General features: G+C 42.5%; 1 protein-coding gene and 1 pseudogene across 2 annotated transcripts in view; both read left to right on the top strand.

Annotated features, from left to right (window-relative positions):
- Nucleotides 1-24409, top strand: part of LOC126329483 (glucose dehydrogenase [FAD, quinone]-like) — a 170500-nt gene that overhangs the window by 62967 nt on the left and 83124 nt on the right. The window lies entirely within an intron of this gene.
- LOC126337223 (5S ribosomal RNA) lies at nucleotides 15243-15360 on the top strand (annotated as a pseudogene).

Raw genomic sequence — 24409 nt, 5'->3', positions numbered from 1 at the left:
CATGACACTCTATACCACCTCTCTATTCACATTATCGAATGCCTTTTCAAAATCCACCGCCGGTCGCGGTGGTCTCGCGGTTCTAGGCGCGCAGTCCGGAACCGCGCGACTGCTACGGTCGCAGGTTCGAATCCTGTCTCGGGCATGGATGTGTGTGATGTCCGTAGGTTAGTTAGGTTTAAGTAGTTCTAAGTTCTAGGGGACTGATGACCACAGCAGTTGAGTCCCATAGTGCTCAGAGTCATTTGAACCATTTTCAAAATCCACAAATGCAAAATGGATTTCCTTATCGAATTCTAGTCTCTTTTCTACAACTTGTTGTAGTGCAAAACTTTGTCAATAGTTGACAGATTTTAGGTTTTCTATGATTTTTTTAGTCTGGTATTCAAGATTTTGACATATAATTTGTAGGTTGAACCCAGAAGGCTTATACCTCGACTTGCTTTTGTCGCTACTTTTATAGATAATTCTTTGGCTCTTAGCCAATCTTTCGGTACCTTCTTCTTTCTCCAACACTGGTTGAAGATGTGCAGAAGCATTAGATATAAGAATAGCACTCCATAATTCCGAAGTTCCAAATCAATATCATCTTAACCAGTGACTTTCCTATTTTTTTAGCTTTTAGATCTTCCGTCAGTTCTCTTACATCAATATCGTCCAGGACTATTGTGTCATTTAGTGCCGATCGGTGTGGCCGAGCGGGTCTAGGCGCTTCAGTCTGGAGCCGCGCGACCGCTACGATCGCAGGTTCGAATCTTGCCTCGGGCATTGATGTGTGTGAAGTCCTTAGGTTAATTAGGTTTAAGTAGTTATAAGTCTAGGGGACTGATGGCCTCAGATGTTAAGTACCATAGGGCTCAGAGCCATTTGAACCATTTTTTTTATCATTTAGTTCAGGTAACGACTGAATTAAAATACCATCATATCTTAATTTGTTAAAATAAGCTACCCGTTCATTCTCCCCTATATTATTGACATGTATACGATCATTTTCGTGTCCGTTGAGGGTTATCATCACGTAATAAGCGATACTTTGTCTACCATCCAAATAATGCTCTATATTGCTAATAAAGCGTTCCCATGATACTGCGTGCACTTCCCGAGTTATGTATTTCGCATTCTTTATTTTTTATACTCATTATTCTTTTCTTTTGTGAGGTTACTTACGTAGGTCTTGAAAGCTTCTTGTTTCTCTTTAACTGCTGTTTTCACCTCTGGCGTGCAAATCCTTACTACTACGTTTCTTGTATTTCCTTTTCTTCCCGAGAGCCTCACTAGCTATGTCTGATACAGCTCATTTTAAGTTTTTCCATGTGTTCTACCAAGTTTCCAAATTTGCTGATTTCTAATAAGATTTTGGTAGACATCTCTTACGCTGCTGTCTTCTATAAGGTGAACCTTAAAACTTGTTCTTTGTTTTCATACTTCATTGGTTTATTAGTTATCTCTATTTTCCATAGGTGTCAATTACCGACGCCAGTAAGAAGTGTTATTATCGAATATCCTCTCCTCGATAAACTTTCGCATCATTAACCTGTCCAGGAAATACTTCACTTGTCATTATGTAGTATATAACAGATCTATACCTTCTTGCTGACCAAGTAAATTTATGTATGTCTTTCTTCCTAAATAATCTATTGGTACTTTTTAACTGGTTAAAAATAGCAAAACCAGAGTAATAGACAGTTTTCATTACATCCGTGTTTTCGAAATTTGCTTACTATAATTGGAAATGGTATATTTCCATTTCTAGCATTGATATCTTGTAGAAGTAAAATATGATTCAAAGCTGCTATATAATTACTAGACACGAATGACTTGGTAAAATATGATTCAAAGCTGCTATATAATTACTAGACACGAATGACTTGTTATTGAAGTAAGTTTAACTTAATCACCAAGCCCTCGAAATATACAGTATTTCAAACAGATTTATCAAACTTCATATGACTGTATCTGCTTTAAGAACAAAGACAGAAGCTTCGGGTGACTTATTTTAACTAACGCGTGGAAACTAAAGACCTTCCTCCCAAAGAGCAGCGACAACTTTAAGCACAAATACTTCAGCCAACGTTGAAAGCTTTCTTGAAAGCCGTTTAAGTCTTTGTTTTGCAGACCTTATTGCTCAAAAACTGACAAGATCGTAACACCCACTTCCATGCAGTGTCATTCCGCTGCATATAGGTGTTCCCTGCATCAAACCATGATTCACGGAGCAACAACTGGTTATAATGCAATAACTGTTTCTGCGAAGATGATTGTAAACAGCTTAACAGTTGCTGAGGACAAAATTCCTATTCCTGAGGTGACATGTTACGAAGAAGGGATACGAGAGAAAACTAAAACATTAAGTTGACCTGTTATACAAGGATAACGCAACAAGTAGCAGAATGCCCGCGAAACGCAGGACTCGTCTTGGAGTATTAGTTTCGCACACAGTTTTTTTCACTTGTGTTCAAACATTTATAGCGTTGTGTATTTTTTGATACTACCGTAATTGGTGCATCGAAAGATCCTATGACTATTCGTGCCGACTTCATTTGGATGGGACTAAAGAGATTTCCCGTCATTCTCTGTTACAGTTCTTAAAAAACAGAAATGGTTTTGTTACATGCATCACTGCAGCCTTACAATAATTCTACAACCATCGCGTTTTTCACATTCCAGGTATTTTGTTTCCGAGAACGTAGCCTTACGTCTCGTAACACTGAAAACTGTGATACATGCTACGCACAATCGGCATTCACCTTCGCACACTTTCGTTCATTGTAATCATGGTAACTTACGATGTGGCACAAGTTTGGGTGGCGTCTACGAATGTAGTCGAAAGTTATAAACTTCTTTCAGGCTCTCCAGAAAAAGCGAATGCCTGAAGCGTTAGGTACGTCTCGAACAATTTGTAGTAGTTGCTGGTCCCCAGTTATTTATTCCATAGTGAAATGTGTTATATACATCATAACTTTTTTCAGACCAGCTACTAAGTTCGTTGAATATGTGCTAGGAATAAGAATAATGTAATAGTCACTTACTTGGCACAGAAAGGTTTCCATGGTTCAGGAACACACATTTTCAGTAACTCGTAGTGATCGTGCAATGTTTAGCTATTTATGAAGTATAGTTTAAGAGGAGCCTAAAGTATCTGTTTCTGAAGAACTCTCAACTGAACCAATTGATGTATATGTTACTAATAAATTCAAATGACTGGAATGTTTTCGTTGTGGTCTTCCGTCCTGAGACTGGTTTGATGCAGCTCTCCATGCTACTCTATCCTGTGCAAGCTTCTTCATCTCCCAGTACGTACTGCAGCCTACATCCTTCTGAATCTGCTTAGTGTATTCATCTCTTCGTCTCCCTCTACGATTTTTACCCTCCACGCTGCCCTCCAATGCTAAATTTGAGATCATTTGATGCGTCAGAACATGTCCTACCAACCGGTCCCTTCTTTTTGTCAAGTTGTGCCACAAACTCCTCTTCTCCCCATTTCTATTCAATACCTCCTCATAAGTTATGTGATCTACCCATCTAATCTTCAGCATTCCTCTGTAGCACCAAATTTCGAAAGCTTTTATTCTCTTCTTGTCTAAACTATTTATCGTCCATGTTTCACTTCCATACATGGCTACACTCCATACAAATACTTTCAGAAACGACTTCGTGACACTTAAATATATACTCGATGTTAACAAATTTCTCTTCTTCAGGAACGCTTTCCTTGCCATTGCCAGTCTACATTTTATATCCTCTCTGCTTCGACCATCATTAGCTATTTTGCTCCCAAAGTAGCAAAACTCTTTATTACTTTAACTGCCTCATTGCCTAATCTAATTCCCTCAGCATCACTCGACTTAATTCTACTACGTTATCCTCGTTTTGCTTTTGTTGATGTTCATCTTATATCCTCCTTTCAAGACACTGTGCATTCCGTTCAACTGCTCTTCATTAATAAATTCAAATTATTGAAATGCTACGAGAAATACGACTTTTGCACTCCATAAATGCAACAATGCGAGCTGTTTAAGTAAGTGTTATACAGTGCTTTCTGTTCTATGACGCGTGTCTACAGTAGCCTAAAAATTATCACATACACTTTAGGGTATAAAAATTAATGGGTTTGTGAAAATTTTTAGTTTTCCTGTGATTAGGTACAGCAGTGTCATGCTGTAACAGAACATCTTACACGTTGTGTTGCTGTGTCGCTCCGCATTCTGACATTCTTGCTTCGAGGTGCAGAAAACTTCAAGGAAAAATTCGTCGCTCGCATTATGAGTGTATGCATCAGAGGCTCTTTTTCGGCAAATGAGACGGGACGTCAGGGTAAAGGCTTAGAGAGTCTGTCCAGCCATCCATTCACACACACACACACACACACACACACACACATATTTACATCATGTAATGAGAGGCGCTAGGCGTCTGCGGATTAGCCCTATCTGGCGCCTCCAAGGCAGTGAAATTGTTTTCGCGGTATTGGATTTTCGTTAAGGCGCAATATAGCTCGCCGCGGATAAAGAGCTTTACGCGGAATGAGCCCGTGAGAGCTCCCAGCGGGAAGGAGGAAGCTGTGCGCCGCTCTAATCGAATGTAATGTCCGCCGACAACCGCGGACCGCCACTCAGCCGACATGCCGGATTACGCGTTTTGTCGGAAAAGCTGCCGTAACTTCGTTCACTGCACAAATGGCTGGTCTCTCGAGTAATAAAAGTACAAGACGACAGGAAATGGTGTAGCCAGAACGAATTACAGGGACCCTGATACCGGCCTTTGAAAACGGGCAGATACATTCGGAAGTACACATACACACACACACACACACACACACACACACACACACACACACACAAATGTTCGTCGGTTGTTTTGAACTGTCTGTTTTAAACTTCGTACTCAATATTTCAAATGTCTGTAAAAGGAATACATTTACAGTGTGGCTTAATATAAAGATACCTAGCTTGCAGCGGCTTCACACCGTTAATATCTGTAGAAGCATCGTTAAATAAATGATTTATTGGCTTTCGAAAAGCATTTAATTGACTGCTAACTAACTAGGTGCGTGAGAGAACTGAGAGCTCACGTTCAGCTGAAAGGCGGCACTTTAATCTGGACGCGACACTATCAACAAGCGAACATGCGTAGAAGTAATTTCAGGTGTTTTGCACAGTAGCCTCTGTGGCAGCTTTGGGCTCTGCGCTAATAAAAATAAACATTTGCTTTCAGACTTTTAGAAAATGACGAAACTATGTTTTAGAAAATATTATCCGTTTGAGTTTCGTTAATAACCAAGCAGATCTTAAAGAGGTACCACGCTAATACTAAGATGGGTAAACTGGGTAACTTGTTATACCGGGGGGATATAGATATTTACCGTAGAAGAAAATGCATTCTTTTCAAAGATCATAAGTGAAAGTCTTCAAGGATGTGTAATTTATTTATTTAATCGTATGACTAGAGCCCCCGCGGGCAGGCCGATCACCGGGTGCCGGTCTTCCAATTCGACGCCACTTCGGCGACCTGAAAGAAATGGTTCAGATGGCTCTGAGCACTATGGGACTCAACTACTGTGGTCATCAGTCCCATAGAACTTAGAACTACTTAAACCTAACTAACCTAAGGATATCACACACATCCTTGCCCGAGGCAGGATTCGAACCTGCGACCGTAGCAGTCGCGCGGTTCCGGACTGAGCGCCTAGAACCGCGAGACCACCGCGGCCGGCCGGCGACCTGCAGTCGATGATAATGATAGGATGATGATGACAGCACAACACCCAGTTCCTGGGCGGAGAAAATTCGCCGGCCCAGCCGAGAATCGAACCCGGGCCCAGATGATTGACAATCCGTCACGCGGACTTTTTTTTTTTTTTTGTAGCGACGTTATTTTTATCAGAAAAAGCAGCAAACCAACACCGACAACAACAGTTCAGGTATACATGCCGAAGTTAATAGCTGAAGATAAGAAAATGTCGTTTGACTAGGGCCTCCCGTCGGGCAGACCGTTCGTCGGGTGCAAGTCTTTTGATTTGATCCCAGTCCCTGAGATGAGAAAATTTCCGTCTCATCCGGGAATCGAACCCAGGCCCTCAGAATTGACAGTTTGTTGCGCTTACCTATTTTTTTTTTTTTTTTTGTTGCCGGATGGTGTAACAGTAACAAACATAAATTTTTCTGGGAAACGTAAATAAGTGCACTTTTTTTTACATAATAGTGAAAAAATATCCTGCTTCTGTCAGTACAAAACAATAACGGTCTACGTTCCTCTTTTAGGCGCGTACCTCGCTAATCCCGTTATACCTCGCGATGGTGTCGGGTACGTCTTCACGTATGTTTGTGGATCCTCTCCACTGTCCTGGTCGTTTGTTGTTCTGATACTTATAGATAATAATTACATTCTCCTACCCGGGACACCCCAACTGGGTGGGGGGATCAAGCAAGGCACTCCCTAAAAAATTTGCGTAATATGTTCGATATCTCGGATGTCTCATAAGTTGTGAGTGATGTTCCTGTAACAAGGCCCAGAAGTCAAGCACATTCTTACTGCCGTCTCGGAAAAGATAACGCACAGTCAAATCCAAGTCACTGCGTTTATCTTTGTTCGGGGATAATATGTCCCATCTGGGAGAAGTAGTCTCCTTGGTGCTATTGTTTGCGGCCCCACCCGAAGGAGGAAGACGATCATTTTTTTGACCAAACACCACACGTCTGCCGAAGGTCCGCATATTAGGCGATGCTCCTCCGTGTCTATAACATTGCACTGCGGACACAGTGGCTCGTCCGCCATATGAATTGTATGCAACCTGGAACGAGTCACGTATTTCCCATTTACCACCTGATACCACAGTGCGCGCGTTCCCGTATCAAGGTGTGGGTGGTGCACTGTACGCCATACCACTGACCACGTAACTGTTGGTTGGCGGCTCTCTACGGCATTATTCGGCCGTCGTCGAGTCAAGATGTGATATATATCACGTGCCGTTGCCGTCCTGGTAGTCGGTAGTTCCATATGTACATAACTGTGTTCCACAAAAAAGGTTCGCAATGGGCAGCCGATGGTGAGATGTGAGCCACCGCTACCGGAGCCGAACGAGAAGGTGGAGCGAGTTCGTCTATCAAGGTGCCCGTCAGACTTGTCTGGTGTCGTGTCCACATCTTTATCATTGTGGTTAAATAAACAGGCACTGCTCGGTCGCGTACGTGGACTAGTCCATGACCTCCACGACTACGAGGAAGGGTGAGGGTTTCGTATCCTACCTTAAAAAGCAGACCTGTGGTCACAAAATATCCTAGAGCCACCAGGATTCGGCGGACCAACACCACCGGCATAGGAAGAACTTGTGCCAGGTGGGGGATGCGAGAGGCTAGATAAGTGTTTGCAAAGGTGACCCGTTGAATCATATCCAGTGCCCATAACCTGTGACTTCGGACATTCACACGAATTGTTTGCAGAAGATGTCTGCAACTCAGTGCAGCCGTGCGTCGAACGTCTGTAGTGAAGATAATTCCTAGGCATTTTATCTTGTTGATCGGCTGCAATGGTGCTACACTTCCTGTCGGGAGTCCTCTCCCGATGTTCATCGCTCCCGACTTTGCTATTTTCCGGCGACTTCCCGTAGCCATACAATCCAAATTAATCCAATGCGAGGACACCCTTGCCTCGTCGCCTGACCGTGCTAAAAACACTAGGTCATCTGCGTATGTTCAGCATATAAACTTGTTGTGCCTTAGCGTCATTCCTTGGAGTCGATTCCGGAGCCCGCAGAGCAGCGGCTCGATAGCGATGGCATACAATATCGTTGACAGCGGGCACCCTTGTCTGACCGATCGTGAGATGGTGATGGGCCCCACCAAGCGTCCATTGATGAGCACTTTGGATGCGGCGCCGTGGAGTAGTCTCATGACGACGGTGACAAAACTTTCCGGAAACTTCATTTTCATCATAACGTCCGTGAGATAAACTTGACTCAGCCTGTCAAATGCGCGATCGAAGTCCATCGATATCAATGCACCCCGTAGACGACATGTTGACGCCAGTGCGATAACATCGCGGTAGTCGGTGAGTGCCGTTGGTATACTGCTATCTCCTCCTAGCTGGGTTTGGTCGAGTGAAATCACTTGGCGTATTACGCGTTTAAAGCGTGCTGCAAGTATCCTGGCGTAGATCTTGTAGTCGCAATTAAGAAGGGTCAGTGGCCGGTAGGCCTGTATCCCTGTGCCGCCAGATGGTTTGTGGATTGGGATGATCATTCCTTCCACGAAGGAGGGCGGAAGAGGCACGTTGGGAGACATCAATTCGCAGTACATGGCAGTCCATCGTGGAGTCATGAGATCTTTAAATGTACGACAGAACTCTAACGGAAACCCGTCGGGCCCCGGCGATTTGTGCGACGCTCCCTTATTAATCGCTTCCATTACGTCGTCAACTGTGATTTCACCTGTTAACCCCAGCTTGGCCGACTCGTCGAGACACGCGGAGAGCGTTCGTCGGACCTCATGAAAGGCTGCCTGATCGTGTTCCGCTTCTTCATAGAGATGACCGTAGTGTTCCATAAAAGCGTTGGCAATACCATTCAGCTACCGGGGGCGGACAAGGATGTGGAATAAGTAAAACAGTTTCCAGCTTGTCACAAAACCCGGTAAATTTACATATATTGAAATGTATGTGATAATTGTCAAGCGATAGCAGACACGCATGGTCAGACAAAAAGAAGAATACTAAATGAACAGATTGCATTGCTGCATCGATGAAGTACAACAGTCAGACCTTTCGTCCAGGTGGAACTGTTATTAAATGTATTTATTTATAGTCACGACTTCCGCTTTGCACCTTTCTGAACACTCCTCTAAAACTTAAATTGCAAAAACTCCAGATCTCTAAAATCTCAAAAAATCGAATCGCTATGGAATATATTACATCGTCCTCATGCCAACCCCACGTGTCAGTTATGTCAACATATTTCATATTCATAACAAAACAGACTTTTTCACCATAACACTTCAATGAAATAGAAAAATTAGGTCAAATTTTGAGTTTAAACACAAATTCATCCAACGAATTTACAAACAAATTATTTATTGTAATAATTCCAACCGAATTGAACTGGTCCTTTAACAGTTTATGTTGTTACGGATGTTACTTGAAAATGGCACAATAGCCGAAATCGTGATCGTAAATAAACATATTAAATAACACTCGAGGTGCAATATTTTGTCGGTTCTAAGATACCGTTGAACTGTACGCCCATGTTAACAGAAAACAGTGTTCAGAAGCACTAAAACTGTAGTATCCTAACTGCAACCAGCCCCGTTATAGAGATATCCGCGAGTAACGTCAGTAGTTAAGTGAAATGCAACGAGCCCAAAGTCTTCTACTGGTAATGTAAATCGTGGGCTTCGTTTTATAGGTGTGATAAAAAAAGTTACAAAACTGAACCGTCTCTTCCACTGTAAACGTATGCAGGTAGCAAGAAATATGGTTGTACCTCGCTACCACAAATGAGTGGCAGCGATACGGTACGCTATATTTAGCTGACATATGTTGTATGAGGATGTCAGTCTACCCCAGTCACGAGAAGGAGCCTTGCGAAAACTGGGAAGCGGCCTTGGCGAACGCTGGAAAGTTGCAATGCACATCGTCTATGCACTTTCAGACAGTGATAAGAAAATGTTCTCCTCTAGTGATGCCCCTCATTATGTTCACGGAAGTCGTAATTAAGACCATGGGTGCAGAATTTTAGTTCTGTTCTTTCATCAAGTCCGAGACAACAACAGTCAAATTGCTCACAGCGCCCCCAAAAGTGTTCTACGTCCCTCATTCCGCGCCTCATAGTTAATCAAGACATACAAGTAAGTTATTTTTCTATGTCAGCTAATTTTCGCATACACTTTCTTTTCTGCGTAAGTTACGGGCTACTATTACTGGTAGTGGAAGTTCGTAAGTGCATCCCGGACGCTGCTAGCTCGTTGCAGACGATGACATTTCAAGAGAGGACAGATATTAGAATGAAACAAGTATTTTCGTACTTCTAAGGAAATAACCGACTGACTGCAATCGGTAGATTCTGCAGAACTGATTTAAAAATAATTTCCCGATGAGCTAGAGACCAGAAACTTTCAACTTAGCTCAGAAGTGGATGACAGTGCAATATTAACTCGGAGGGTAGTTTTAGTACCCACGTTATTTCCCCTTTTTCCTGTTCCAGGCTCATATGTTTTGCGCTAAGAACGATTACTGATAAGCCTCCATGTGAGCTCGAATCTCTCAAATTTTTACCTTCGTGGTCTTATTGCGATATATACGTAGTAAGTAACAATGTACTGGTAGACTCCGGTGAAGAGAAACAAATAAATCTAAAATTCACCAAATGTCTCTGTTGTAATATCATCAAAATGTTTGAAATCGATTGAAAAATTTCATAAAAATTTAAGACTATGAAACAGGAAATAATAAAATAAAAGCTTTTTAATGTAACACTTTTTATAATGTACTAAAAAGTATAAATTAATTCCTCCTAGTCCCATACAGATTTCTAATCACATGCAATATGCCAGAAAATTTGTGTATATGAATTTTTAAAAGCTGTGATAATACTTGTAAAATTTAAAAATAAAAACGTGGAGCGCATGCATTTGCAGTACAATAAAAGTGTTAGTGACTCAGGTCAATTATGCAAGCATCAGTTATCCATTAAATGCACCCTCGTTTTTCTTTTTCTTTCTTCCTTTTTTCAACAGGTATTCTCATAGGTATTAAAAAGTCACAAGAACAAATTTTCAGAATTATCTGAATGGGTTTAGGAATCTGAGGCTAGGAGAAATTATTTTATACTTTCTACACCGTTTTAAAACCGTGTTATAAATAATGATGCAGTCTGAGAGCCTGATGAAACGAAATTACTCATTACACCCTAAAAAGTTAAGACCCTGTGGTAGCTGAAGAAATTTTGCAGAAATCGAGCAGTTTTTTAAATCTCGCATATATCTTTATCACCATGCCCTCAATTTTATCAAATGGAATATCTTGTGCTGGAGTAAACGACTCTATCATGTCATGTTTACTTTTGTTTCGTACGTCATCGCCCTTCACTTACTGCAGTAAGTGAACAGTTCCAGAAATTACATTTCGAACTTTGCCTACAGTATTCCCCTTAGATATTAGTTCATACTTGCAGAAGCACCTCGTTAGCATTTCGCAAACTTTTTGTTGCACTATCCAGAATTATTTTCTAACAGTGAACGATGACATATATACTTGTAATATAAAACAGTAGTAACCCTTCAAACGTCAACTGAAATGTAGTGGACAAAATTAGCTTCGGTTATGGCACGATTCAGACGATATTCCTGCGAGTTCGCAATACCCGAAGTTTTAATTACACTCATAAACTAAATTGATGTATTCCACCTACTGAGTTATTGAACTGAACCCCCGTCTGGCGAGTCCGGTGGTAAAAATAACTGTCAGTTGTAAATAAATGTAACTATTATAAAAAGTACCGTAACTGCGATAACTGATATTCCAAAATAACCGTTAGGCGCACCTCTACTTCTCAATCCGCAGCTCGATGTCTAGTGGCTCGTGACTACTCTGGATCACGGGGTCCTGGGTTCGATTCTCAGCCAGGTCGGGGATTTTCTCCGCCCGGTGATCAGGTGTTGTCCTCATCATCTCATCATCATTCGGGAAGCGGCGAGATTGGAACTGGAAATACTGGGAACTTGTACGGGCGTTAATGACCAAGATGTTGAGCGCCACGTAAACCATCATCATAATCATCATCTATTTCTCACACTTGTAGAGGCAAGTGTGTTGTTAGGCGCCCTTGGAGGGGTGACCTGCTGATCATTGTCCCTCAGATATAAATAACTACAGAGAGGGCAGCACTCTCCAGTGACTCTATCAAATGGCTCTGCGCACTACGGGACTTAGCATCTGAGGTCATCAGTCCCCTAGAACTTAGAACTACTTAAACCTAACTAACCTAAGGACATCACACACATCCATGCCCGAGACAGGATTCGAACCTGCGACAGTAGCAGTCGCGCGGTTCCAGACTGTAGCGCCTAGAACCGCACGGCCACTCCAGCCGGCTGACTCTATCGAATGTACAGTAGCGACCGCCTGCAGCAGCTGTTACATTCTGACGTGTTTAGGCCGGTGGCTATGACCCGTTTTCTATGTCTCCATGGAGTTATCTTTCAACGCCGATGCTGTACTGAAGTACTTTGATACGAAGAGTGTTCGAATGTTGCTCTGGCCAGCACGTTCTCCAGATCTGTCTCCCATCTGAAACATCCGGTACTGGATTGCAGAGAAACTAGCACACCTCCCGCCGACACGCTCTACCATTAATGAACTCTGGCATAGAACTGAAGTACAATGTAATGATGTACCTATGTCTCTAATCCAATCTGAATTCGACTCAGTTTACAGCCACTGTTGACGCCAGAAATGCCGCCTCTGTCTCCTGAATTTCACACATACAGTTTTAATTATGTATGCTTCTTACTGTGCTGTACTCGCGATGCAAATAAATCTGCGTTGTTTGCAACGGCCAGCTGTGTAATATACGTTCCAAAACAAACCCCTGCATCCTAGAATAAATTGAGTAGAGCAGACTACGGGAGGTTATCGTTTAAAAAGAACAGGCGAGTGTAGTAGAGGGGCAACTGGTACCGCCGTGCAGCGCCTGGATGCCTAGCGTAATCCGGGCGTGTCCGCTGCGGGGATAGCAGCGGTTTGCTGCGCGCCTGGGCACGGCTAGGCGCGCGGCTGCAAGTTTGTGTGGCGCCGGGTAAGCGGGGTTTAGCGGCGGGCGCGTGACGTGGGTCAGCAAGGCGCCTGCAGACGTGCAGGTTCGCGGCGGCCGCCGCACATAAGCCGGACGCTGCCGCCGCTCTCTTTGTAGATAGAACTGGAAGAAAAGTAAAAAGAACTGCTGTGCAGAGAAGATGAACAGCGAGAGCGCTGGTACTGAGTTTGCGCTTTCTCCTGTTTCGTGACTGTTTTCTTGACTTTAACAAGAGTTACGCAGAGTGGATAAGCGGCTTGACAGCTGTGCCCTAGCTGATCAAAAGTATCCAGACACCCCTATGTAAAGCGGAATTGAGCGCTACATGTTAGGAGAGACCAGAACAGTACATGGTGGGGAAAGGGGGACCCGTGAGGAGAGCAGAGTTACTTCTAACTTAGACTAGTTGTTGGAGGTCACATGAGTAACAAATCGGTCAAGGACATTTAAACCATTCTAAAATTGCCAAGGCGCCTGTTGGTGATGCGGTTATGAATTGAAAACGCGAAGGAACAACCACAGACAAACCAAAACCAGACAGACGTCATGACGTGAAGACAGAGACCGTCAAGGAGGGTGGTTGTAAAAAAATCGCATGAAATAAGCGGAAGGAATCACTCATGAAGTGCTGTCAATAGCCCAGATAGCACATTGACTCTGCATGGGGAACAAAGAAAGGGGTAAAATTGTACAGCAGCTCATCATAAGCCAACCCATTTCTATAAGCAATGCTAAGCGACACTTGAAGTGGAAGGGTTTGGATTTGGTGAATGCTTGGAGAACATTACTTTGCATTACGAGTATTCTAAGCAAATTGAAGGTGGGGGACGAATAGCAAGGATAAAGAGCTGTTAATGTGAGTAGCGTCGGAACGTAGTGCCGAATCAGCGGCGACGACTGAAAACTTGTGCCAGATCGGGATTCGAACATGGGCTCTCCTGGTTAGTAGGCAGCTGCCTTAACCACACCATCCAGACACAGTATTAATCTAAATTGCACGAAATATCTCGAGATACCTCCTGGACAACACATAGTCCTATCTAGCGCCATCCTATCCATGTCCTCCACGCTCACTACTTCGAGATTTCTGCAGGAGGTCGAACTTAATTGTGCTTCGGCGATGGAAGTTGTAGATTCATTGCCCATCGAGGCGAATCAATTATGTGAATTCGTATTGTCTGTTCTGTAGGACGCCCCACACATTCACATAATTACGTGTATTGCCAAAAGTGAGGTATAATGATGATGTTTGCATTGTAGGGCACTCAACTGCGCGGTTATCAGCGCCTCTACGAATTCCCAATCTTTTCTCAGTCCAATCTTTCACTTGCATAAATGATGATTAAATGATGAGCACAACACAAACACCCAGTCATCTCTAGGCAGGTGAAAATCCCTGACCCCGCCGTGAATCGAACCCGGGACCCCGTGCTTGGGAAGCGAAAACGCGACTGCGAGACCACGAGCTGAAGACTGTGAGGTATAGAGGGGGTGGTTTATGGTAATGGAGTGTTTTTCGTGATTAGGGTGTGGTCCCTGTATTACGTCCGGAAAATGCTTGATGCGAAAGGATATGAGCACTTTTTTACAGTATTTGCGTACAGTAGAGGAATAGCTACGCAACAATGATAGTTTGTATCAGCACCACATGTACCCATTCACAAACGAAGGTCTGTGAAGCAATGTTTTGTCATCAACATTCCTGAAATAGACTACCACGACCTGAGTCCCAACCGGGGCTCAATGGATCACATTTGGGATTGGTTAGAACGTTTACTTTTCTCCAGGCGCCAGCATCCAACATCACTAATTTCTCTTGTTTTGGTTCTTGAGGAAGAATGAACTTCTGTTCCTCCACGGCCATTCCGACACCTCATGGAAAGTACCCCCAACAAACGCCAAGCCATCAGAAAGGCGCAAGGTGGACACACGCCACATTAAATTCCAGTAACAGGTGTCCGAATAAGTCTGTTCAAGTAGCGTATGGGTGGTTATGCACGAACATCCTTTATTATGAAGACTGCTGCTGACTGATGCCTGTAATACCCACATACCTGACCTGCCACGACACTCACAGCTACGTTCTTTTGGTGTAGCAACAGTTGCGTAATTAACTAATGTCTACAGAGCTCGGATATACCTGAAAGTGGGCTTCACTGTTCACAGTATATAGCTATCCGCATTGTAATCTCAGTCTGACAGATAAGTTCGGCAGATAACAAGTATTTTTCGTCTTCATATGCACAGTTCGCAGTAGTTACAAAACACACATTTCCTATTCAAGCGGGCCCACGTAACAGTAACATCGCGGAGGAATGTTCCTCCACGAAACGATAACGTAGGCAATATTCAGCCACGCGTGATATATTCTAATTTGGCGAACAGTTTCTCTTGCATTGATCTTTCACACTAAAGCATCAAGACTCTCGAAACCATTATGTTATGTTATTGTTAATCATAAGGCAACGGTATTGCTGCAGTGGATACACCGGTTCCCGTGAGATCACCGAAGTTAAGCGCTGTCAGGCGTGGTCGGTACTTGGATGGGTGACCATCCAGGCCGCCATGCGCTGTTGTCATTTTTCGGGGTGCACTCAGCCTCGTGATGCCAACTCAGGAGCTACTCGACCGAATAGTAGCGGCTCCTGTCATGAATACCATCACAACGACCGGGAGAGCGGTGTGCTGACCCCACGCCCCTCCTATCCGCATCCTCCACTGAGGATGACACGGCCGTCGGATGGTCCCGGTAGGCCACTCGTGGCCTGAAGACGGAGTGCTTTTTTTATTGTTAATCATGACGACACGCATGTTTGAACGTCAGTACTGTTGAAGCGCTCATAGACTTATTCCACAAAGGGCACATACAAATGTGATGAAAATTTAAACCTTAAATATTTATTAGTATCGAAATGAGGTAATACAGAGGAATTACAGGTAAGTAATTTTGCTGATTGATGTAATCCCTGTAACGCATAATGAAAGCACTCCACCGCTTCCGATGTATGTGTCTACCTTGTGAGAATAATTCTTTTGATTATGGATGCAGCCACTCAGGCAATGCAGTTTTCGCCTCTTTATCGTTTCTTTCATCCGTCAAAGAGCATGAAAGTAACTCAGGGCGAGTTATGGTGAGTAAGGTGTGTGTTGCAGACTCTGATGTTTTGGGATCTGTGTTGTTACTAAGGTCGAACGGATAGTATTTGGGCGAACACTGTCAACTTATCTTATTGTCTTGCAACAGAACATTTGCAGTCTGCAGCCCTCATTTTTTAGTCCTGATGGCAGAGTGAAAGTGATTTCATGGTAGATTTGAAAATAAATCAGCAAACACTGTTAATCCCTTTCAATATAATGCTGCAAAGTTACGCGCTTTCCATCCCAAAAGAGAGTCATAATGCCTTTTTCTGACGATGGCTGAGTGTGGAACACCTTTTGTTTCGGCGAAAAGCCATGAACTTAGTATCTTTTCGTTTCTGGGTGGTGATGGAGCAACCAGTTTTCATTTCCTGTAACAGTTTTGTCCAGAAATCCTTCTACTGAAATTTGGAAACAATGCAAAAGTTCGTCAGAGGCACTGACGCGATGGTCTTTCAATTCAAAGTCATTGACATGGCACCCGTCTTGCGGGCACTTCGTTGAATCACAGCACGTCATCATCAATGTATACAAAATAGCTGCGGATTCGCTTATAGTAATCCGCCTATTTTCTTTCACAAGTCCTTTCACCGCCTTAATGTTTTCGTTCGTCAATGCGTGGTGCGCCTGACACGAGCATGGAGTAGCATTCACTGACGTTACTCCTATTTTATACTTTCTGTGGCACTTGTACACTTGCTCCAGGTACACACAGTAATCACTGTATTGTGTCTTCATACTGGGACATACTTCGCTACTCAAAATACGTATAACAATTCGCTGCTCCAACGTGGTTCAAATCGACAGGGGAGCAGCCGCATTTGCACTGACACACTTCCGTTTTCAATGATGCAACAACAGACTGCCAACTAATTGCACTGTTAAGGTTCTCATTTGAATCACCATCGTATATCCAGCACTTCAATATCACGTCCTTTAGCACGTTCGGGACCGTTTTGTAGTGATTTCAATTTTCAAGACACACTGACCGTCAATGCATCTAATCCCGAGTACGTCTCAACACGCACCACTATCCTACCATAAGCACTGCCTGAATAACATTCGTGCCATCAGAGCGATCGCGATGTCGATATGGACGGAAACCAGCAAAATGACTATACACTAACAAGTGTTTCGTGGTAAATGGACGCATTTGGTGTGTCCTAAAGGATTGCAATTTCGGTGAGTATTTGCACGTAAAGGAAACAGTGGACTTTCAGCTGAACACTCAAAGGTATGGGCGTCCGCAGAAATTTATCCAGGGAAAGAGCGAACTTAAAATTAGCATTTTTGATACAAATGGCTTGGTATTTGTGTTTTATAGGTGAGATAAAAAGTGTATTATACTTCAGAGAATTAGTGGTTGTCCATTTACTTCTGTAACTGGAAGCGTGTGAGAATACTGTAAAGGATAAAAAGTCTGTGTCCAGATTCCAATGGGAGCGGAGAGGGCCGAGTGCACCCTTTTGAGGTGCCCCCTCCCGCATCTCTTGCGGACGGCTTTGATTAGGTAGCTGTGGTGCCGAAAAAGAGCAAGAAATAGGTGACTTTTATTTAGACATTCTGTAAGGATATAGATGCTACAGCATTCCAAATAGGCAAGAAAATTCCGTTGCATCAGTGACTATATTTCTTTTTCGGGTAGTGTTGATCTGAAAGAAAAGATACTGGAACGTTTCTCCATGGGAAAGAAAAAAGTTGTAAAGTGGTACCTGAAAATATTTACAACATTAAATAAATTTCAGCGCAAAAACTATTTATTATCAGGGCAATGAGACCACAAACGAGGAGCATACATAGATTCCACGCTGCCTCTAACAGGACTGCTAGATACTCATGGTAAGAATGTAACTTCACATCCATGTGAAGGACCTAAAACGTAAGTCACAGCAAGTCATTTCACTGAGGAGATCTCACCTACAGACAAGTAGTGGATGCCTACAAAGAGATACGCAGTATGGTGCAATGAAATGCAGAAACGAAAGAAAATATGTTTCAGAGTGTATCAAAGTGGTAGTTTATCTTAAGAAGCATGTTTCAAATATAATGAAAGTCTGTTGTTAAGTTTCCTGAGGAAATAAGGTCATGAGCCATTTTTTGTATAGTCTTATTTATTCCAAAATATAAGACGAACATCAACAAAAGCAAAACGAGGATAACGTAGTAGAATTAAGTCGAGTGATACTGAGGGAATTAGATTAGGCAATGAGGCAGTTAAAGTAATAAAGAGTTTTGCTACTTTGGGAGCAAAATAGCTAATGATGGTCGAAGCAGAGAGGATATAAAATGTAGACTGGCAATGGCAAGGAAAGGGTTTCTGAAGAAGAAAAATTTGTTAACACCGACTATAGATTTAAGTGTCAGGAAGTCTTTTCTGAAAGTATTTGTATGGAGTGTAGCCATGTATGGAAGTCAAACATGGACGATAAATAGTTAGGACAAGAAGAGAATAGAAGCTTTCGAAATGTGGTGCTACAGAAGAATGCTGAAGATTAGATGGGTAGATCACATAACTAATGAGGAAGTATTGAATAGGATTGGGGAGAAGAGACGTTTGTGGCACAACTTGACCAGAAGAAGGGATCGGTTGGTAGGACATGTTCTGAGGCATCAAGGGATCACCAATTTAATATTGGAGGGCAGCGTGGAGGGTAAAAATCGTAGAGGGAGACCAAGAGATGAATACACTAAGCAGATTCAGAAGGATGTAGGTTGCAGTAGGTACTGGGAAATGAAGAACCTTGCACAGGATGGAGTAGCATGGAGAGCTGCATCAAACGAGTCTCAGGACTGAAGACCGCAACAACAACAACATTATTTATTCCAAAACCCACTTCCACCCACCTTCATATTCCGTAATAAATTTACATCTTCACCTGTATTCACGAAGATGTGAATGTATTAACCAACTGAAGATGGGTGAAAACCTGGAAAGCGTCTATGCGTGAATGAAACAATTAAAAAAATTGCTAGTTTTTGTATTTATTCAAGTATTTTAATTCACAGTCAACGAGCACTACCACTATCGTCATCGATATATTATTGTTGATAGTTCCCGTTTGCTTACCAAAACTTTGTGAAAGGTTTGTTTGTCTTTCTAAAATCATATTTTGTGAAGTATTGGGAGTTCATCATTACGCGAAACTTTCCGCATACCTAGACATGATATTTCTGCAATAATCTTGAAAATGGTTGAATGGCTCGTAAGACAATAATTATTGCATATTATATTTTGCTGACGATTATTCGGGTAGGGATGCCGTTTTCTATGTCAGAGGCAGCCTCTGGTTTACTAGCGGCGGTGCGGTACTTCATCTGGGTAAGCTTAGTGAAACAGATGAACTTCGGCTTCTAGAAAGGACGATTGGGACGTTGATTTGAAATGATTTAGTGAAGGCAAAGAAACTCTACAACGGACAGCTATACTGGAATCTGATTCAGCTCCTCCTGACATGAGGAAATGGAGGCTGAAATTTAAAACCTCTTCAATATCGAAACTATTAAAGACGGTGCACAAGCGAAGTTGGATACGGAAAATGATTTTTTTCTTTTATAGTTATTTCATCCTTCCTCGCTCATGTGGGTGGGAAAGGTGGAGGGTTGGGAGGGCTGGCACCGGTACAAACCACCCACTCTTCAGCCAGTTGAACATGTCTCTAACATAGAGAGCAAACAAAAGCAAAACAAGGAGACATATGTACTGTGAACTAAAATTATTCCGAAAGTTGAAGGTAATTGGGGAAAACAGTAGTATAATGCTGTCTTGCTGAACTTTTCAAAAACCGTGATAAAAATGTAGACAGACAGCACAGTTAAAACCACTAGAGAAACACTGGAAGAACACTAAATACTAAAAAAAAGCATAAACTTGGAAAAGAAAACAGTGAACACCACAGTAGACACAATTACCATTAAAAACGGACCACTGAACGCTTTCATTAAATCTGGAAAAGAACCTACCCTGGAACGGTAGGTTCAAGGGGAAAGAAAGGCTTGGTACAGATGGAGAATAGAGAGTGGTAGTGACGAGGAATGAGTGCTGGTAAGAGGCAGTGATGAGACAAAGGTGGTTGTGGGGAGCAGGGAAGAGGGGTATCTGATATTGGTATCTACAGATTTGAAAGGAAAAGGGGTGGGTGACCGACAGGACAGGTGTGGGGAGAGGAGGAGGAGGGAAGCCTTTTGGGGAGGGGGCGTAGAGTGTAGGTTGCATTCAGTGTTGCTAGAATAGATGTACGGTTATACTATGTACGAGGACAGATGGAAAGTGAATGTGGGACTTACCGAATTTAGGAGGGAGGGAGATATGTACAGCATCTGCATAGCAAAGGGTGAGGCAAATCAGGGATTTGTATAAGTGCAAGACCATGGAATGGTGCAGTCCCCATATTCAGCCAGTTAATAGCTATAGTAATTTTAGTCTGTTGTGGGCTTTATGTTGAAAGGTTAGCTCTCTGCAACAGAAACTACTGAAGCACATTAAAAATAAGTTGTCGTTAGCAAGACTGAAACTGTTTTAGACCCGTAGCTGCAACGGGTGCTTATTCAGTTTGGCGAAAACGGAAATTAATTTTGTCTGATGCCGGCAGGCCTTGAGGTTACATTTATGAAATGTTAACGTGTGAATCGTGTGCAGGGATATTATTGTGTGCAACGTATAAATGTTACAGACAGGAGATAAGGTCTTGAGATATTTGGAGTGCGTCCTCCAGTTATCAGGAAGCAGTCGCAGTAAATGATTTCCACAAGAGGGTGTGGTTTACTGAACAGCCGTCGTTCCTCCTGCGAAATCCGTGTAATTGCGAGGAGGGCTCGGTACCCTGGAGAAGCTGTGGCAATTCGTGAGAAGCGCTGCTCGGTTGCTTCAGAGCGGCGGCGCGTTTACCAAAGGAGAGGAAACCGCCACAGAAAATGCTACATTTCCAGAGGCAAAGAAACGGAAGCTCCATTACTGAAATTAATCAGTAATGGGTATCCAAATCGACGAAGGAAGTTTACGTTTCTGGCAACCATTTTACAGATAGCAGTGGAGAGATGTTTTTAGTCAAATGTAGCAAAGTCGAAACTAGGGAGAAATGGGTTTTGAAATGTTGCAGAAGGCAAAGTCGAATATCAGACATCACAGCAAACAATACGCGTTTAATCAGAGTAATGACGGAAACTGCTGTAAAGAATAGGCTACCACCATTTCAAATTAAAACGTTCTGTGAAGAACGATCTTCCCGACACAAGCAAACACTATAAATACATCTATTGCAAGCATCAGAAAAAACGATGATGCAAGATTACAGTGAAAAGCGTTTTAAGATTTTAAGCTATATTAACAGATTTATGCAAATCATGACTCACCAAGAAATCATGGATGCGACTGCGAAATGGTGAGTACATCTTCACCACAATTCAGACAAAGCGATGTAGACTGCTGACCGCGGGAAACTTTTAATTCTTTGCTGAACAAATGTCCCACATTTTTACTGTAGCGAGTAGTTACGGCTAGCGTAGGTCATCTTCATATCTAAACGTGAAGAAGGAGGGAAACAAGAAAGAACTGAACTTCTCGTCGTGGACGAGGTCGTTTGAGACCTTTCGCAAACTCGGAGTGCGGAAAGAATAGAGAGAAATCGGTCGTTTCCCTTCAGTGGTTTCACCCCAGCATTCGTCATGAGTGGTTTAGGTTAACCACGGAGAAAATAAATTTCGAAGGTCTGCCGGGGACTTGAAACGCCGCCTCGTGGATACTAAAATATGAAGAGGATGGTAGCTATCGCTGGTATCCGATGGTGTCAGACGGTGTGAGTTCCCAAATAAAAATACAGGATGTAGACTGTGATTTGTTTATAAAATAGGCAAACAGAGGCTACAGTTGTGAAAATGAGAAACATACATCTGCTCCACCTGTAAAGAACGTACCGACGCGAGGTATTCCTCTCCAGCCATCGTCTAAGGTGGTCTGCTTCCGCAGCTGAGTGATCAGATGCCCGTCATGCGGAAGACGCGGGTTCGATTCCCAAAACTGTCATGGATGTTTCCTTGGTCGGAGGAGTGGTATAGGGCACACTCAGCCTCGTGATAACAACTGAGGAGCTACTTGACCGCCTAGTAGCGGTTCCACGGGCTGGGAACTCTGCAAAAGGGACTAGAGAGCGGTGTGCTGAACAGATGCCCCCTATACTGCACCTGCATGGCGCCGCCAGACAAAGGAAGACATGGCGGCCGATAGACATCCTCACGACCTGGCGAAAAGCTCGTTATCCTATGACCTGCTGTCACAGCGCTTCACAGTCAAAAATTTGGTTTTTACAACAATGAAGCGAAGTTAAGCATACAAAAGGCATTCATAAGATAATAACGAACAACGTAAACTGCACGAAAGAAAAGTAGCCTAGTCCGCAAAATAAACTGTAGCAGAAGAAACTGCAAACGGAAGTATTCGAGATGACATGGTAAATATTAAAGAAAATGGAATAGGAACTTTTGACGAAAACATCCTCCATAACGAACATCTTTAATACGGAACGGTACGTTTAGATAAAAAAAAATGACTATAAGAGAAAAAGGAAAAACGAGATCTTATAGACATAAAGTAGTGTTTGTTACAAGAAGCACTTAGCATCTAGAATCTTCCCACATTCTTTGAGCTTCTCCCTTCATATGAGGTTTGTTGTTTTCATGATTTGGCAGATTTATTTTATTTTATATTTCTGGCTGGTAGTAATTCTTTTCGCCATAGTCATCGACTTATGCGAGGGAAGTCGAGTGCGCCCAATCTCCCCGTGAATCGTGTAAACTTTGATATATGTCTTATTACATTAGAAGTGTTTTGTATCGCTTTCTGAGGCAAGGATTGGAAACTAGCCCAGTATTTACATAAACGAGTGTAAAAAACCGCATAAAAACCACTTGCACTTGTTGATATACCAGACCAGCGGTCATTAGTCCTCCCTGTTTACCGATCCGGGCCTGGATTCCTTAAACATGAATGGATGGAAGAGAGCGAGTTATGGCTGTTTCTTGTCCTCTGACAGTTGTTGCATGGATTATTGGGGTTCTGAAACATATTTTGGAGTGACAGCCACGTCCCAAAGCGCATCAGGGGAAACTTTGCGACTGATCATGTGCAGAACCTGGATTGGAAATGTGTTTTACTATCGTGGGCAACGCCTCACTGCCCAGCACAAAGCTCTTGGCTACCAGCACTTTTCCTTTACGTTTTCGCTTCGGGCTCGTACTTTCTTTCTTTGAAGGATTACCATTCTAAGGTACATTCCGTTGCGAAGTGAAATATTTTTTCTAGGTAATAATAAATTGCATAAACTTACATAAGAACAATTTATGCGGAATAACTCTTGACATTGAATAGAGAAATATTACCAACAAATATAATTTATTTTAACATTTTGGAAATAAACTATCACTTCAGATAAGATATGGAAAAAATCTTTTCCCACTACAGGAAAAATGCATTAATTTTGGAAACGTAGACCTAATTTGTATGTACCTCTTTCACACTAACTTCCGAAATGACGTGAAAAACCATTCGCAAAAATTTCTGAAGTGTGACCACAGGATTTACTGTGCAATAAATTGGGAACTAAGGATATATCGTGGAGTGCCAGTTCAGTTTTGAAAGTAATAGTGCGAGGAATCACTTGGTTTTCACAATAAGACAAGTAACACTACAGGTGAGCATTGGCGAATTCGGGTAGTGTTGTTAGAGACTGGTCTCTTTAATATACTTCCTACAGTAACACCGAAGCAATAAATTTTGACATGAAATTAAAAGAAAATTTTGTTTTCTATTATAGGATTTTGCCTCATCATTCCTTATCCGAACCACAAAATAAACAGCATCAACGTCATCCAAACGTTACAGTATGCTTCTGTTTTCTGTATAACTAATTCGCTAAATCATTTTGTAGTATCATTAAGCATTGCATTGCGTCGTTTGTGTCTACAAAATAAAAACCATTTCTTGGAAAAGACACCTATCCTCATACACAGTAATTAATATATCTGGGATCAGTGCAACAACTTGAAACGTGCATGAGAAAGGACTGTATAGATTTCAAGAGAACAGGTACAAACGACAGCAGAGCAAAGTTTACAGAGTAAATACTACGGACACTGCACTAATAAAAAGTACTCTGGTTTAGCATTCTGGCTTACTAAGAGTAGAATTTCCCTTCTACCAAGTTCCGCTGTAGTTTCATTGTTGCTGTAATCATTAGAAATATTTGTACTATTTCAACATCAAATAATAAGATACGCCAGTGAAAAGAATCCATTAGTGTGCTTATGAACGCTCTGTTATTTGCGCAAAGTAATTCCTCAGTGTAAATTATACTGCAGCATAGACATTAAGAAGGCTCTACCATTCATGACACATAATCTGGTTATTGGTTACGTCTTAACCTGTATCACGTCATTGCCGCAGTGAGCTGCGTGTCGCAGGGAGCGGCTGAGAGTGAAGGGTTTACATCAGCGGAACAC

This window comes from Schistocerca gregaria, chromosome 2 (genome assembly GCF_023897955.1).
Source record: "Schistocerca gregaria isolate iqSchGreg1 chromosome 2, iqSchGreg1.2, whole genome shotgun sequence".
Taxonomy (NCBI): Eukaryota; Metazoa; Arthropoda; class Insecta; order Orthoptera; family Acrididae; genus Schistocerca; species Schistocerca gregaria.
The sequence above is the reverse complement of the archived record's forward strand: the minus strand, read 5'-3'. Positions and strand labels throughout refer to the sequence as shown.